General features: G+C 40.1%; 1 protein-coding gene across 5 annotated transcripts in view; it reads right to left on the bottom strand.

Annotated features, from left to right (window-relative positions):
• EXOC2 (exocyst complex component 2) overlaps positions 1-15,500 on the bottom strand; it is a 250,636-nt gene extending 235,136 nt beyond the window's left edge. Inside the window, exon 1 of one of the 5 annotated variants that reach the window (XR_011965863.1) lies at positions 6,364-6,488. The gene's annotated coding sequence lies outside the window, so the exon portion shown is untranslated. Of the gene's footprint in view, positions 1-6,363; positions 6,489-15,419 lie in introns of those variants that run through there. The other 4 variants (XR_011965864.1, XM_072603658.1, XM_072603657.1 and 1 more) reach the window with 4 other exon arrangements.
• Positions 15,501-15,726: the final 226 nt, after the last annotated feature.

Raw genomic sequence — 15,726 nt, 5'->3', positions numbered from 1 at the left:
GAAGTTCTGACATTTGCTTTGTGTTTTTCAGGTCAAAATCTAAAAGATAAGAACATCAACAGCCATCAAGTAAAGGATGATCACTGATATTGATCACTAAGTTTCAGCATTTCAAGAAATGTTGTCTCCGATGACTGGAAGAACAATGGTAACATCAATAGAAATAATTACAAAGAAGAAAAGATTTGGATATGTTTAGGTTGAGATGGTGGCACAATATCTCTATCCACCTGACAGAGATGATAATAGTCCTCAGGAGTTAATAAGATCAAAGAGTGGGGTTTAGGACAGAGACTTGGAAATATAATTATAATCAACAGACTAGAGAAAGAGGACTCAAAAAGACAAAGAGAATGAGAATACAGTATGAAAACAATCCAAGAGAAGATATAATGAAGGGTGGTCAATAGCATCAAATTCCTCCTTGATTTGGCCATGAGCAAATCAATAATGACCTGGGTGTGGATGGGAGGGGCAGGGTTAAGGAAAAGGGTTCGTAGAGCAGGAGAGTGTATCACCAAGGCAATAATCATAGCACTGGTGGTGACTATGAATATGCCAGTGTAGTTCTCAATCGCAAAGTATAACTGACTCTCCACATAGAAAGGCAGAAAAAAAACATTTATTCAGACACCAGAAAGTCAAATCCATCATAGCAGCCAAGAAGTCAATACACATCAGTGCTGCAGGGGGCAAAGCCATTCCCAAGCCCCAACCTCCAACACAAACAAACACTCAAAAGCCTAGCTGTCTGCTTGCCTGTGTCCTCTTTCTCTCTATCTTAACTGCTCTCACTCACTTCCTCTCAGTTCTGCTCCACCATTCCTGCTTCACCCATTAAGCAAGCTCCTCCCTCCACATGTGACTTAGGCTGCCATGTGATGTAAGCAAGTCACATGGGTCTATTAAGGTATTGGAAAGATCTTTCCATTTAAATTACCACTACAGAGGGGAACAGAGTCTTAGTAGAGCAGTGGTGACAATAGAAATTGCTCCCTGCTGGCCACATACTGACTTAGAAAACTACAAATTAGTACTTTCTACACTATACTATTTTTATTTTGTTAAACATGTTTCAATGATATTTTGATACCTTTGCCGCAGAATATGAGGACAGAAGACAGAGGGAAAGGGGTTGAAGGGTACCTAGGTGGTGAGACAAAGTACGGACTATTCTTTCTGGAAGTTTACCAATTTAAAGTTTATTTTATAAAGTAAAATGTCTTTTTTTCTCCAAATTTATTAATTTATTGGCTTTCAGTTTTCAACATTCACTTCCATAAGTTCCAAATTTTCTCTTTCCTTACCCCCTCCCTCCCCTAGAAGGCATGCAATCTTATATGGGCTCTTCACATACATTCCTATTAAACACATTTTCACATTAGTTATGTTGCATAGAAGAATTACAGCAAATGGAAGAACCCATGAGAAAAACAAAAGAGAAAATAAGTCTGCTTCATTCTGCATTCTGACTGCATAGTTCTTCCTCTGGATGTGGATGGCATTTTGCATCATGAGTCCTTTTGGAAAAGTTTTAGGTCCTTGCATTGCTGAGAAGGGCTAAGTCTATCAAAACCAGTCGTCTCACACTGTGGCTGTTGCTGTGTATAATGTTCTCCTGGTTCTTTCTGCTCATTTTCACTCAGCATCAGTTCATATAAGTCTTTCCAGGTTTTTCTGAAGTCTTCCTGTTCGTCATTTCTTATAGCACAATAGTATTCCATTACATTCATATACCACAACTTGTTCAGCCATTTCCCAATTGATGAACATCCCCCCAATTTCCACTTCTTGGTTACCACAAAAAGAGCTGCTGTAAATATTTTTGTACATGTGGGTCCTTTTCCCATTTTTATGATCTCTTTGGGATACAGCCCTAGAAGCAGTATTTCTGGGTCAAAGGGTATGTACATAAAATGTCTTCCTTTAATTATACAGGATAGAAATCTTTCTGTTATATTATTCTCTGATTTAATGATAGCTCTACTGGGCATATACCCCAAGGAAGTCAAAGATAAAAAAGAGGCCTCTCATATACTAAAATAGTCATAGCAATATTTTTATAGTAATAAAAAAAACTGAACAAAGTAGATGCCCATCAAATGGAGGAAATTGATGAACAAATAGTGGAATATGAATGTAATAGATTACTACTGCATTTCAAGAAACTAACAACATAAGGAATTCAGAGAAACCTGAGAATTTTTAAGGATCCCAGATGAGCCATGAGAATATATACTATGACAACAATAAAATTAATGAAAACATTAAAAGGCAGTCAAATTCAAATTAACTGTAATGACCAATCTTTTTTCCTGGAAAATGGAAAATGAATTATGTTACCCTTTTCTCAAGAAAAAGGTGGAAGTCAACAAAAAGGGTGCATACAACTTATTTAACTGTTTTAGTCATAAGGGGGAGTTACACTAAGGGGAAAGTGGTGCCTAACAGCAAATTACTGGTTTAAAAAACAAAAGCATCAATAACATTTTAAAAATAAAATGTACAATGGTTCTCTTTCTTAAGTAAAGTACAATCAACCTCTTCTCAACTAAAGATTATCTTTATAAAAATCAATTATTATATCATTATATCATATCATTTAAGATAGTGTGATTCCTTCAGAAGCTACTGAGGCATTAGAAAGTATAAAGTGTTGTCCCTATATTAAATTGTCCCAGTGAGTTTTTGTCTTTGTTTTTCCTTTCTGTCTTAAGTTGTCACTTCTCCATGTAGTTGTCATTTTTATCTGTCCCTCTGCCCACTTCTAATTTGTTACTTCTAACCTACAGTGGGTTTGGAAACCAGATAACCAAGTATATTAAAATTTCACATAAAGTAAGAATTAAGAAGTTATAAGGACTATCAGAAGCTCTCTTAGGAATACATTTTAGTACGGGGAGTTTTAGTGCAGACTTTGTAGCATTAATTTTGAGTGTTAGAGGTCTTTTTTTCCCTTCTTGATTGTCAGCAGCGTTCTAGATCAATGGAATACTACTGTAGCAAAATATTACCTCAGCCACATAGAGTTATCACTTGATGTCAAGATTTAAAGTGAGGACAAAGTAACCTACAATCCCTTGTTTCCAAGAAAAACAGAATTCCTAAAAAGTTATCTAATTTAACACATTGTATATGTTATGAAATTCAGCCACCTATCAGTGTAAAGAAATATCAGACAGTGGAAGACAGTGAATCATAGAGCTCAAAAGTAAATTACATTTAAAAATGATTTAAACTACAGAAACCTGGAATCTGTAACCTCTTTTCTTCTTGAGAAGCAAACAATGACGACAGGGTTAACACCTTAGTAGAAGGCTTAATGCATCCAGAGCAGTTCCAACCTACAAGAATTCTTTACTGTCTATCAAATTTCATATTTCTTTAGCTGACTTTTGCAATATTCTGGGCCCTATTCTATCTAACCAACCTTAAAAGGTAAATCATACAATCTCCCAAACAGTTTATGCTTATTCCTCTTTCCAGGCCTTTGCTCATGTTATCGGTACCTGCAAAGTCCTCACTTTCTACCATACAACTATGCAAATACTACCCATTCTTTAAGACACAGATCAAGTCTCTGTCATAGAGATTCTGAATTTTTTAATTCATCGTATTTACATTTTTTGCACCACCACTGAAGAATTTTTAATTATTATCTAACACATAAACATGAACCTTCTTTCAGAGTTATTTCAAATCCACCACTATTGACACTCCTCCTCCCCAATCACCTTCCATAAATAGCTATTTCACCTGGCAGCTCTGAGTAAAGTATTTGGTAAATTTGAAAGTACTATAATATCAATCACAAAGCAACTATTAAGTACATACTATGCTAAGCTATGTAGATACAAGGAAAGGCAAAGACCTGAGCCATTTTAATGGGGAGACAATATACATATACATAAGTACATACAAGATGTATACACAATAGAAAGGAGGTAATCTAAGGGGAAAGGACTAATGTCAGGTATTATATATATAACCTATATTAAAACAATATTTTTGAGTGACTCCAAAGATAGGAAGAAGGAAAAGATATGAGAGGAAGAATAGGTGAAGAAAAGGGCAGGGATTAGATGAATAAGGGAAGGACAAATATGTGGAAGAGAAATGAATATGGTGTTAAGTTGTTGAGTATTCCCAATGGCAAAAGAACATTCATTCCATCTAGTTATAGCCTACTCCCTCCTTTTTCAAACCTTCCCTAGATCCCAACACATAAACTAATGATGTTTTTATTTAGAAAATCAATTCTGGATACTCTGGTTGGATTTTGTTACCTCTGTCTTCTCTCCCTGACTCTGAAGTAAAAGGAATAGCATTTCCCTCCAGGGCTGCATACTTTTACTGAATCAAACTATTTAATTTAATACCTACACTGAAACCTACTTCAGTGATTAGCTTCACTTGAAAATGATATGCCTATCCAGTTCAATTTCCTGAATATCAATTATATTCCCCATTGCCTCCTGCATACTAAACCTGTTTCATGTACTCAAAAGCAACTGCAAAGAGGTATGAAATCAACTTCTAGGACAATAGTTCTAAATACATTTCATTTAGGAAAGAAAAGCCTTAATATTAAGATTATATTTCAGAAATGTTTAGGAGTTAGTTATCTTAGAAGTGACTGAGCATCTTCTGCTTCCTTTCAGTCACATGATTAAAATTCTATTCACTCAAATGTGAAACTACTCACCCAAGAAGGTAAGCACAGAATCTCTGAGAGCTAAAAGTCTTTTAGTTCTTAGTTCTTTTGCCATAAAAAAGTCACTTATCACAAATCTAACCCCATAATTTCTGGTGCAGTGGAAAAGACACTGGATTAAAGAATCGAATTTCCCATTAGATTTACTATTACGATTGGGGACAAGTCTCTGAGCCTCAATTTCTTGTGCCATAACACTGCAATTACTAACGCTTGTACTACCTATTCCACAGGGTTATTATGAGAAAAGTTCTGGGTAAACTAAGTGTAAATCAATATGCATCTTTGCAGAGGTTAATGGCCCCCTAGATCCACAAAGCCCTGCCCCATGACTCCCAAATACTGTCCAGAGACCCACAGAAGATACCCTCGGGGTCCCCAATTCTCTCCAGAGACACCCAGAATCCCCAAATTCCGCTCAATGAATGGGCATTGCCTCAGTTAAAGGTAGAATTCAGAGAGACCTTAGCTTAAAAAGGCCAAGGTCCCCCACTGAATCCTGGAACATCTCCAGTCATCCTGGCCACATCTGGCCACTGGACCCAGAAGGCTCAGGAGGAGAAAGTAAGGCTGGTGACTTTGCACAGCCCTCCCTCACTCAGATCCAATTCACTTGCAAGTCATGGCATCCTCTTCCAGAAGGAAGGGCAAACCACACACAACTATAAGTACGGAACTTTCTGCATACTGCCACATACAGTGCTAATTAAGGTGTTCACCATCATCAGTGAGAAAAAAAATTAATTTCTTTGCAAGTTTACTCATATAGTAAAAGGTCTTTTACATAATGTAAAACTTCAAAAATACCTGGTTTATTTCTGCAAAAAAAAATATATGGAAATTGCTTATTGGCCATTTAAAGAATCAAAGTCTTCCAGAATAAACTTTCTAGGCATCAGGAAAGGGTATGTCACAGAGAACGCTGTAAGAGCTGAGGTTAAGAAGTGATATGCTTTTATATCAGATGCCAATCAAAGCCAACTGAAGTTGAATGAATCTCGTTTTGGGGGTTTTTTCAGATGTTATTTCTCAACAGGCTCGAGCCTGTGCAGGGGCCGATCATACCCAGGTTCGGCTTCTTGCTTAGTTAGGGAAATCAAAGTCGGCCCTTGGAGGAAAGAGCCGGCGCGACGACAACCTCGCCTCTGGGGCCCGGGCTGGGGGTGGGGGGGGTGACCTCAGATCAACCACAGCCAGGCTCCGGGGTGGGCCAGGACGCGGCGCTTGCGGATACGTCTGCTCCCCCGCCCCCCTAGTGAGCGGCGGGAGGAGGGAGAAGGCCAAGCTCCAGAAGGGACGGCAAGGGGCGACCCCTTCGTTTTACAGAACAGGCCCCTAGAGGAAAAGTGACAAGCCTGAGATCACACAGGGAAGGGAGTGCCGGGCAACATTTGAACCCGGGACCTTTGCGGTACGAAGGCGTTTCCGGACAGGGCACAGACGCCGGCCAGTCCCGTCACAGACCCGCAGGGAAGGGAAGTGCAGGGCTCGAACCCCTTTTCCTTTCCGTTGGTCGCCTCCAGCGCCCCCTCGGGCCTAGGACCGGACCGGCTACCCGCTGGGGCCTCCTATCATCCCGCAGCTGCCCTCAGGGTCCCCCACCCAGACAGAGGCCCAGGTCCCGACCCCGATCCCGGTTCGGTGGATACCTGCTCCTCAGCAGCCGCTACTACAGCCGTCGCCACTACCGCGGCTTCCGCGATATTCTTCACTTCCGCCCACAGCGAGGCCAGAGGACATCGATCCGCCCTGCAGCCGAGCGCCGAATGCTCGATCGAGAGGCCTTGGGTCTCTCTTTCCTGTAAGGCGGTGCGGCTCCCCACTGCGCATCCTCCGCGGCGGGCATCTCCCAGACATCCCGGAGCGCTTCTTGCGTTCCAGCCGATCCCCGGAGAGTGAACCTGCCCAGAAGCTGGGAATGGGTTTGCACGGGCGTGGCGTGGAAAGGAGTGAAAAGGGAGGAGAAAGCAGCCCGCTTTCCTGGAAGGCGGAGTCTGCAGCTGCTGGGCCCTCTCACGCAGCGTACAAGCGAGGGCACCAGCCTGGGCTGGGCCAGGATGCACAGCTGGAAGCAGCAGCCTGTCCATAAGGGACCGACAGCCGCGTGCACCGGACGCACCTTTCAGTTTAGTCTGTATCACTGGCATCTTCTTTGTTGTAATTCCGGACCATCCACAAAGCGAGACCTGACTGGAGCGCTTGCGGACTTACGGTGTAAGGTGGCTGCAGAGAGGGCTGCGAGGATCCCTGGCTGGAAGGCGCCTGACTGACCATCTACCTAGCTCAGGGGATTCCCAAGCTGGGACCTGGGCGTCCCCGACCTGGGGCCTGGGCGTCCCCGACCTGGGGCCTGGGGGTCCCCGACCTGGGGCCTGGGCGTCCCCGACCTGGGGCCTGGGGGTCCCCGACCTGGGGCCTGGGCGTCCCCGACCTGGGGCCTGGGCATCCCCGACCTGGGATCTGGGCATCCCTTGGGATTGACTGAAGGCGGGGTGGGGGGGATGCCCTCGACCTTGAATGGGGGAAAAAAATACATCATTTTCACTAACTTCTGATAGTTAGCATTTCCTTTAAATTATTTAAAAAAAATATTCTGAGTATATGCCTGCCAAAGGGGGTCCATAACATAGGGGAAAAGGTTATGACCGCTATCTAGTCCAACCCTTCGGGTTCCAAAGGAGGTATGGGAGGCAGTGTGGCACAATGGAAAGAACGCTGACTTTGGAGTCAGAGGGCTTAGGTTCAAATCTTGCCTCAGATGCTTACTACCTGTATGACCTTGGGCAAGTTGCACAAATTTCCTTATCTGAAAAATGGCCACTGAGCTCCCTTCCAGCCCTACATATATGATACTGGGAAACTGAAGATGGCTGCACCGTAGAAGTAGAAATAACACCTAGTTTAGAGTCAGATAGCTAGAGTTCCATTTCTGTGACTTAATTTCTCTGGCCATCAGTTTCTGCATTTGTAAAATGAAGTGAGGGCAATGAAGTAACCTTCAGTCCTTTTCCAGGCATTTGTTTAAGTGCTTCTAATGAGCCAGGCTCTATTATCGCCCTGGAGAATACAGGTAAAGGTAAAAATTGTCTCTGGACTCAAGGAGTTTAATTTCTAATAAGGGAAACCATATGTCCAAGATACAAAATAACTGTAGAGTAGATGGAAAGTAACCTTAGGAGGAAATCTCTAGCAGTTGGGAAGAGAATGAGCATTTTTTAAGTACTTACTATATGCTGGACACTTTACAGATATTATCTCATTTGATCCTCCTGATGTGGGAAGTAGGTGCTATTGTTATGGGTCATTTTATATTGAGAAAACTGAGACAGGCTGAGATTAAGTGACTTGCTCAGGGTCACCCAGGTGGTATTTGAGGTCAAATTGGAACTCAGGTCTTCCTGACTCCAGGCCCAATTCTTTATCCATACTGCCTCCAAGCTCCCTGCCCATACCAGGAGCATCTTCCTGCAGGGTATGGTGTTTAAATTCTGTCCTGAAGGAAGTCAGGGATTCTGAGTTGCTTGAGTTGAGGAAGGAGAATATTCCAGGGATGGAAACAGAAAAAGCAAAAACACAAAAAAATGGGAGAAGAGGTATTGAGTGTCACAGTGACAGCAAGTGGGATCATACAGTTGGATCACAGAGTGTGAATTTATGGACAGGAATAAAGTTTAAGAAGACTGGAAAGGTAAGAAAGGGCCAGGTTGTAAAGAGCTTTAGGTGCCAAGCTAAAGACTTCATATATGATCCTGGAGGTATTAGGAAGCCACTGGATTTAGTTAAGTAGGGAGGTAACATGACAGACCTACCCTTTAGGAAGACCACTTTGGCAACTGGGTCGAAGCTAGACTGATTTATGATTTACCCAAGCACTCTTGGAATTTGAACACATGTCTTATGGCTATCATTCTTTACACTATTTTAGGGGATGTGACTTTCCTCAAGTCAGAGTTGTGACAAAACCAGGATTTGAACTTAAAATCTTCTGACTCTGAGCCCAGAACTGTTATTAATCTTGCCTAGTAGAGGGATGGGAAAACTGGGCCTCAAGACCACATGTGGCCCTCTCAATCCTCAAGTGCAGCCCATTGACTGAATCCAAACTTCACAGAACGAATCCCCTTAATAAAAGGATTTGTTCTCTAAAACTTGGACACAGAAGGCCAAACACAAGGACCTAGAAGGCCACATGTGGCCTCGAAGCTGCAGGTTCCCCACCCCAACATGCCATAGATCATAAAATTATAGAGAAAACTTGCTCATCAGAAGGTAAAGGTGATGGCCTGTTGATTCCCCCAGTGTTTCCCTACTTATTTCTGCTTTGCCTCTTCTCAGACTACCTTATGATTTATTTATTCATGATCATGACAGAGTAAATTCCATAGGGGAGACCAGTATGGTAAAGAACCTCAAGATATCGCTATTCAAGGATTGTTTGAAAGAATAGGAGAATAGGAACCTTAGTAGGGACATGATGATTGTTAAATTATCTAAAGAATTGTCATGAGGAAGAGGGGATTTACTGTTTTTCTGCTTGACCTCAAAGGGCAAAATTTAGAACTGTGAATTAGAAAGATAAATTCTGCCCATCAATGAAGTTAACAACCAGAGCTATCAAAAAGTACAATAACTGCCCCAAAAGGAAGTGGGGTCACTGACTTGAAGTTTTCTAACATAAGCTGTGTGATCTCTTCTCCAACATACTGTAGAAGGTGATCCTTATTTTGATATGAGTTGGACCAAATAGTATCTGAGATCCATTCCAACACTGAGATGCTGTGCTTTCATTCACAGTTAGATGATCTTTCATTTCTTTCCGGCTTTCAATCCTATGATCTTACATTGGTCTTTAGGTAGTGTACCCACTTTCCAAACCCATTTTTTCTATTTTAGGAGGTTTAATTCATTAATAATTGATCCTATTAGGACAATAATAGTTAAGATTCCATTAGAACTACATTTGGAAGCATGGTAGAGTAGCACTTAAATTGATTTCAGTAATCTATGCAGATCAAATAGTTATGAGTCAATGAAACAGAATTACAATTATCGTGTGCTTAAGAAATGATGAAAGGAATGGGTTTAGAGAAATGTGGGAAGACATATGAGCTGATGCAGAGTGAAATGAGAATAATTTCTACAATAACAATATTGTGGAGAAAAATAATTTTGAAAGTCTTAAGAACTCTGATCAGTACAATGACCAATGATATTTCCAGAGTGCTAAGTGATGAATTATGCTACTCATCTCTTGACGGAAAGGTGATGGATTCAGGATACAGAATGGGACATATTTTTGGACATGATCAATGTTAGAATTTATTTTGTCGTAACAAATGTATTCATTATATAGGCTTTGTTTTTCTTTTTTTCTTTTGTTTTAAATGAGGAAGGGTGGAACAGAGAAAAATGCTTGATAATTGAAATATAAAATGAAATGGGGGAAAAATAATGACAATTTGTACCATTTCAACAAACATTTCCAGGCCCTAAGCAATGAACTGTCCACTCATAGGAGCAGCACCCAGTTCAGCAAATGATATGAACCTCTGGGCAGGATTTAATATGGACCTCTCTTTCTCTCCCTTGTCAGAAGGCTTTTCAGAAGATTTACTCCAATACTAAAGTAACTGAATTCCCCAAGAGCCACTCATTTAATCAAGCAAAGGAAACACCAGGAAATAAGGGTCATAGACCTGCCAAAAGCAGGGCAGAGGAAGCAGATTCATGTGCATACACATTCTCCCTTCAGTATCTAGCAGTGGTACAATTTCACTGAAGCTGGGAACTTCTCCTTCAGTCTCAGTGACAGGATACTTTTTCTGCTCCAGGTTAGGTCACCCTGCCATGGAAGGACTTCCAGTCCTTACAGATGTTTTTCCTGGCCCCAATTTTGAAAACTAGTGTTATAGCCTGTAATATAGATGAAGGAAAAGCAATAACACAAGAGAAAAGAGAACTACTTTTAAAAATAATATCAAAAATAGTGACAATTTCTTGCCTTGTTTCTTCTACTCCCTCTAAATCACTAATCCCCTCTGTGTTTTATCTATAAAGCTACCTACCTCTGTGCTGGTGTGATTTAAAAAGAGGGCAATGGCAAATTAATACCTTGAAATAAAATTGCAGAGAATCTTCATATTCTTACTTTCCTTTCTAGCATGCCAATCTCGTTATCTGTTGTCTTTTTCCAATCTCCCCTCTCTGTGTAGATGAAAACAGCTCATCAGCCTTACTAATAAAAGTCCTCACAGTCAGAGTTTACATTTTCATTCTTATTAGAAGGCCATGAAATCTTAGGACAATTTCACTTAGTAAAACTTCAATAAACACTTCAGTATACACTCTGCAGTGCTAACTAGTGAGCCAATTACAAACCATTTATAGCTTGGATGGTTTTAATACTGGACCGGCATGGGGTCATGGAAAGAATACTGGATTTGCAATCTGAGAAGATAGTTTCAAATCCTGGTTCTGCTCATTACTACCTATCTGACCTTGGAAGTCACTTCATATTCTGGGTCTTTTTCATCCTGTAAAATGAGGTCGTTGGACTTGATAATCCCCAAAATCCCTCTTGTCTCTAAAGCCTGTGATACTAATTTGCCAGAATCAGTTTTGATATAAGGTAGGGGAGAAAATACCTTTTGACTAATGATAATTGTCCTTCCCCAAATCCTTATTTCTAAGTCCTAAACAAAAATAAATCACATTTGATTTTCAGTTTTCTATCACTTCCAGCATGCAAATGATAAATTACCACATGCAAAAAAAAATTTTACATTTTCTGTGTTTAATAAGAATGTATATGTATAACCCATATAAGATTGTATGCCATCTTGGGGAGGAAGGGGAAAAGGGAGGAGGAGAAAATTTAAGACTTATGGAAGTGATTGTTGAAAATTGAAAACAAATAAATTAAATTTTAAGAAAATTTTACATTTTCTAAATCCAAATCTAAAAGTGTAAAAACATTCTTCAAATGGAAACAAATCTTTGGAAAATTCTTACTGTAGGCTAGAAATAAAAAGGAAGAGGAAAGAAATAAAAAATGAAATAAAACCTTATAAAGATATTTATTTAGTAGAACACCACAAACAAAAAGAGCAAAGATTGGAAATGATAAAAATAAATCATTATTCACTTAAAAAGAGAAAATTGCAAATTTTCTCAGGTCTCTTTAATCTGAAAAAAAAATTCCTTGATCCTTTCACCTCATTTAGTTGCCAATGAAAAATCTCTTTCCTTTACTACTAAACTTAACGAAGAAATTTGCCTATATCATATGCTCTTACATCATTCCTATCCCAACCCTTATTCTCTCCTTAACTTCTTGCAATCTGACTTCCACCAGGATGAAAGTCCTTCAAAATCTAACCCCTTCCTGCCCTTCCGGACTTCACATGTTTTTACCTTCCTCTATACACTCTACCATTCAGCAACACTGGATTCTCACAGAGAGTACTTTATCTCCTCCTTACCTTTTCACTATTTCCCCTATGCCTTGGGTGCTCTCCAACCTCACCTCCAGCTCCTAGCTTCCCTTGCTTCTTTCAGGATTCAGCTCAAATCCCATCTCCTGCAGGAGGCCTTCACCTCCCTTTTCTTCCTCAATCTCCTAAACAACCCCAGGCCTTCATTGTGAGATAACCTTCCATTTCTTCTTAATATTTCTTGTTTATACAGTTATTTCCATATTAGTTCCCCTATTAGAATATAAGCTCCATGAATGCAGGAACCGTGTTGAATGTCTTCTAGGTATCCTCAGAGCTTAGCACATTGCCTATCACTGTTTGTGTAATTAATGCTTATTCAGACTTACTGATTATTCCTTGTAACTCTGCTGAAGTGATCCCCCAAAAGTTTAAGAATGACCACCTAATAACCAGCTGACTTTTTCCAGTCCTCACCTGTCTCAGCAGCACTTGTCACTGATGACTACTCCCTCCTACTGGATTTTCTCTAATCCCTTGGCTTCACAGACTACATATTTTCTAGATTTTTCTCCTACTTTGCTAACTCCTTTTCTCTATCCTTCATTGGCTCCTTGTCTTCCAAAACTCCCAAGACTTTTTCCATTCTATCATTTATATTGTTACCAGACTAATTTTTTTTTTTTGCTTGGGTCTATTAATGTTACTTTACCACTCAAAAATCTTTAGGGGCTTCTTATTGCCTGCTTGAGACAGTCCCAGCTCCTTTTAATCCATCAATCAACAAAAAGTTAACTACCTATTATGTACCAGGCAGTTAGATTAAATGCAATGGTATAGTAAAGTATTTTCATAAATGTCAAGTATTGCTTCTTCCCACTTGGGATCCCACTAAAATGGTGGATCTCAACCAGTAACAAAGACTCTATAAACTATTTTTCTTCTTGCTACTAAAAAAATACAAAAAGTACTTGTCCTGAGTACTTTCAGTTGGGAAATAATAATAATAAATAATAGGTCATATTTGTATGGTGCTTTAAGATTTGCAAAGCACCGTACAATATTACATCATTTGAACCTCACAACAGCCCTACAAGGTAGATACTATTTTTATCCTCAGTTTATAAATGAATAAACAGAGGTTAAGAAAGATGTGAGTTGAGGAGGTAGAGAGGGAATGTGAGGAAGGGATGTCACAGCTACTAAGCGTTTGAGTCAGGATTTGAATTCAGTACTTCCTGACTCCAAGGCCAACATTCTTATCTATGCACTTCACCAGTTAGTTGTTGGAATTAGGAATTTCCAATGTCAGTATTAATTCATTTCAGAAACAAGCATATAGCCTCTGATGCATGTTAACCACTCATGCGACTGCTGGACATCTTTATTGATTTAGATCACTTAATTCGAAAATTGTCCAGCAATATCACTGACTCCTCCCTATTATAGCAGAAGCAAAAGGGTGGACAAAGTTCTTTTACTACCTGCCAAATCTAGGTTTAGATATTTATATTCTTATCCATTTAGTTTTTCATGTTTAGCTGGCCTCCAGATTTTCATTTGAGTCCTGGTAGGACTTTAGACCACACATTAATGATATCACTTCCCATGGTATCAGAAACACGTTCTTATCAGCATTGGCAAATTGATGTCAGACCCACTGATCCCTCGTCACCTCAACCCAAAGTAGTGCAAATTTTAGCCCAGTTTTTTTTTTTTAATTCTTCCTTTTAGCACTTTGCTTTGCATGAAAACAGTAAAGGACTAGAAGTTCTCAGAAGGTAGGCTCCTCACCACTTCGGTGTTCCACTGAATTCTTCTAAGGAGTGGACACAGAGACATGCACCTAATAAGTATCCAATATGATAGCAGCTAAGATAATTGAGGAAGCTCCACCTCCATGTCAGATGGAAGCATGGCAGCTTGTCCTCTGGCCTCCAGTTGCATCCCAGCTGTTCACAGTGTAATGATATCGCTTCAGGCTATGCTTTCTTGAAATACTTTGTCTGTCCACCCTGTTCACAAGAGCCTTCCTTCAGTTCACTTTCAAGCAGATGTTCAAGTTTTCTGCTGCGTCCATTCTCACGTGACCCAGCCAGGACAGCTTACCACAAACTTCAGATTAGTCATGGCAACAGGGGAATGAGGAATGCATGAATAATTAAAATCCACAGATCATTTCCAGTACCTCATTTTAGCCAACAGATTCAACTTTTCTCCTAACCATAACCTTTTGCTGAAACGGCAAGCACAGCACAATAGATTGCCTTGGAGAGCATCCCTTTTTTCTCCTGCTTTTCTTCACCCTTGGGTGAAATTAGAGCTATGAAACAGCCAAAGAGCCACAGGGAAGGGAATAAGGAGCCCCAAACCAGCCCATACATATAAAAATAACTGTGCTGTCATGGAAATAGCACTGAGCAGAAATTCAGGAGAACTGACCAAGAGCTGTGCAGTTTTGAGTAAGCCACTTCTCTGGGATTTAGCATTCTTATCTACAAATGCGGAGGATGAACTTTAGAATCTGAGATCCTATTAATGTATATTTTAGCAAGCTATTCTTTTTACCAAGTTTTGACTGAGTGGCCGATTTTCTCCAATCATCTGATATGACCCCTAATATATGTGTAGCATTGATCTTACCCACCATGCCTTTTACTCTTAATATCTCGCTGGTAGCAGATCACACAAATCTTCCAGCTCTTAAGCTGAAAGCTTTTGTATTGAAGGATTTTATTTGTGAAAATCAACTTAGAAGTCTTCAAATCCAACCCATTTCATTTTAAAGCTAGATAAACTGAGGCCCAGGGAGGTTAAAAGATTTGTCCAAGGTTACACATGAAGCAAGCATCTTGGTGTATAGGGGATCTTAATGCTTGATTTCATAAAAGTATCTAATACATAGCAATCAATTTTTTTAAAAAAAACCACAAACTTCAACATTCATCTCAATCCAAAAGGAGCGTTCTGGCTGCCCTGTGTCTCCACAGTTTCTCCTTCTCTTTCCTCAAGTATCTCCCCATCATTCGTTTCTCTGTACTCCCCTGTACCTGCCCCCAGTCATACCACTTTTCTCTGATTTCAAATCATAAGGATGAAGAAGGGGCAGGAAAAAAGCATTTATATAGCATCTACTCTGTGCCAGGTACTGTGCTAAATTCTTTTTGCAGTTATCTCATCTGATCCTTATAACAATCCTGCAAGATAGGTACTGTTATTATTCCCATTTTATAATGGAGGAAACTGAAACAAACAGAAGTTAAGTAACTTACCCAGGATCATGCAGCTAGGAAGTTTTCTGAGGCCAAATTTGAACCCAGGTCTTCCTGATTCCAGGCCCATGCCCAGACTCAATCCACTGTGTCATGTCATTCCCACCTTCACCCTCTCTCCTCAACCTCATGCCAGAAAATGTGAAAGAGAGAAAAATGAAAATCACATGGTAGTCTTATTGTGAAATAACTCTACTGGGGGAAAGGTGCCCTAAGTATGTGGGCTGGATTTTCAATTTTTCATTGCATTCCTACTTGTCCACAGAGTAATTTCATTTATGCTGGGACTGATTTCTTTCAGATCCTG

Source organism: Notamacropus eugenii, chromosome 4 (genome assembly GCF_028372415.1).
Source record: "Notamacropus eugenii isolate mMacEug1 chromosome 4, mMacEug1.pri_v2, whole genome shotgun sequence".
Taxonomy (NCBI): domain Eukaryota; kingdom Metazoa; phylum Chordata; class Mammalia; order Diprotodontia; family Macropodidae; genus Notamacropus; species Notamacropus eugenii.
This window is presented reverse-complemented; position numbering and strand designations above follow the sequence as displayed.